Source organism: Aedes albopictus, chromosome 2 (assembly GCF_035046485.1).
Source record: "Aedes albopictus strain Foshan chromosome 2, AalbF5, whole genome shotgun sequence".
Lineage (NCBI taxonomy): Eukaryota > Metazoa > Arthropoda > Insecta > Diptera > Culicidae > Aedes > Aedes albopictus.
In genome coordinates this window covers 362,708,440-362,711,377 of record NC_085137.1, presented here as the reverse complement: position 1 = coordinate 362,711,377, position 2,938 = coordinate 362,708,440, and positions in this window count along the sequence as shown.

Below are 2,938 nucleotides of genomic sequence, written 5' to 3'. Positions count from 1 at the left end.
GCGCTTGAAATGAGTGCCATACTGAACATTCTCTCAGTTCAAGTTAGTCTTGTTAGAATTTTCTTGACACTGCGTACCGTTGTACAGTAATCACACTCGTATCACATGTCTGTCCGGGGTATTAAACATTACGTCGGAAGTAGTGCGCTGTATAGAAAACCAGATTTACTGTACAGCGCACTACTTCCGACGTTATGTTTAACGCATAGGAAAGGTAGCGGAAGTCAATGAAGTTTTTTCGGAAATCAATTTAGTGCTAAACCCACAATAAGGGGTTTCAGACCGGGTACTGACCTTGATTATCTAGAATCGCATTCTAAAACACCTCAAATATTTACCTAACAAACGAAAAGCTATATAAATCTGCAACTTTAACTCATTTCCATCAAAGTTGGTTTAATAAAATGCCAAAATTCATACTTTAAATAGAATTCCGTTTACAATTCCATTTAAGATTAGGAAGATTCCTAGCATAAGAGAATTCAAAGATGTTCGTCAGAATAGACCATTAAAATCACTTAAACGACTGTTATGAAATGATCAATGATCAATTGCTACCAGGCAAATACCGACAGCATGGGTGTCATAATTTAAATAATACTCAATACTGAAAATGCTTCTCATTACTTGGTCACTCGAGGAAACTATTGAGTGCCATTTCAGACTAAATGCGTTCCATTTCATGTGGCTCCATTTCGTCTTCACTAGTTAGTTGAGGCGTTGAAGGAATATCTTCACATTGCTCTACAATGCAGCATAAATACAGTCTAGGATGACTTCTTTATTGACGGTTGGCTATTTTTTTTTTTCAAAATTCTGCTTGAAATTTTCAATTTCCATTGCGTGGTTTGGTGTTTCGTTCGATTTTTATTTGCTTTTTTGGTATTTAGGTGTATTTTGAGTAATAAAAACACTCGCGAAGTATATGTTTCAATTTTATCACGCTCCAGTATATCACGCGATTATTTTTTTTATTCGTGATATAATCGGGAAAGTACTGTATATGGAGAAAAATATTTTTTTATATTGTTACGATACTTATCAACCCGTATAGTATATTGTAAAAATCTTATTTACAATTTACTGTATGGTGTTCTACATTACATTTTATTGTTTTTGTATTTTTATTTTTACAGTGGTTTCTATTGTAAAAATATGGTTTTAAATAGTACTGTTACAATACAACGTTCGGTTTTTCTACTGTATTTTTTATTCGGGTATCACAGTATTTTTTTGGTTTATGTTACGGCCACGAAATCTTTTGTTGGTTTTATGCATTGCCTCACAGTTTTGTGTATTTGTTTACAAAAAAATCTCTTTGACAACAACCGCAAATGCAAGTTTTATTGAAATGGTATATAATAAATGATAAAACCTATTCATGTCTACTTGCAAGTCTTTAACTGAAGATGTTTATAGCAGAAGTTATATGATAGTTTTATGGAACGCCAAAGGTTCAAAGTAAAAAACTAGCACACAAAACTAATTTAGAACAACTAGCTTTTTGACATGCTCGTATAAAACCAGGATAAAACATGAATAAACCTTCAAGGCATGCTGATTGTTACTTGGGATTGATCATGTCAGTGATCAATGTTCATTTGTGTTGAAAATACCCTTACTTACTAAATTCGGGGTTGCTGATTTCGAATATGTTGTCCAAATTCTTACAAATTATGTACTTTTTGAGTTATTTTAGGATTAAAATTCTCTAAACCACGAATAACGCCTAAAAATAGGCAATGGTTTAAGGATTTGATAGCTGACTTTTAATAAATCGTATATTTTACTGAAATGGAGCGTTTTCATAAAAGTTTCGTTTATTAAATCCAACTCTAGGATATCATATTTAAGTAATACAGTGATTTCAAACCTCATATTGTATGTAGTATTCACGCCACGTATGAATGTTTGACAATGTATCTCATTGCGTTACGAAACACAGTTATGAAAAAATCGATTTATTTCAATGATTATGAAATTCAATTTTCATTAATTGCATGTCATTTAATGGCAAAATGATAGCAGATTACGATATAGCATTCGACAGCAGCAACTGATTCAATGTAAAATGCTTGTTTGAACATTTCCTGAGTTGGGTCAAGCCGATCAATGTTACCCCGCTGATCAATGATACCCCAAATTACGGTACTTTGACCTGTCTCCATTCATGCGGAACGACGTTGTTCTCCATAAATGAGTTGAACAGGTTTGGTAATCTTATTTTTGTGATATCTGGGAGATTCTTCAGAAAATTGAACTTGATCATATCGCGTCCCGGAGCTGAATTGTTTGATGAAAGAAGAGCCATGAAGAACTCCAGCATGGAGAATGGTCTGTCCAGAGAGCTGTCTCCTGAGGAAGTTTCCCAAGAGAGCGCTTTAGCTGGGACGGAGTCTGGGCAGACCTTTTTGCGAAGTTGAATATCCAGCGATTGGTGTATTCGTCACTCTCCTCATTACAGGGTGAGCGGTTTCGCATGTTGCGAGCCACTCTCCAAAGCGTTGTCATCGAAGTTTCTCTTGAAAGACCCTCAATGAAATGTCGCCAATAACTCCGCTTTTTCGCTTTCAGCAGGTTCTTCAGCTGTCTTTCGAGCTTGGCGTACTCTTGATAAAGATCTGAAGTACTGTTCCTACGAAAAGTTTTGAAAGCATAAGATTTTTTAAGATACAACTGGGTGTAATCATCATCCCAGCCTAGTGTGGCTGGTCTTCCTGTAAGGGTTGCAATTGAAACAAGTCGTTTTCTAATGCATTCTTGTAAATTAGTTAATGCACTGTCTGCAGTCTGCACACAGGAATCGATACTCATCCAAAGGTGGGAGGCGATTGAATGATTCAACTCCAAAGGATGCCGCTGCTGCATATTTTTGCCAATCGATATTCCTATAGGGAGGTCAAAAGGAACCTAAATTGGCTGGTCTGACCTTCCACTA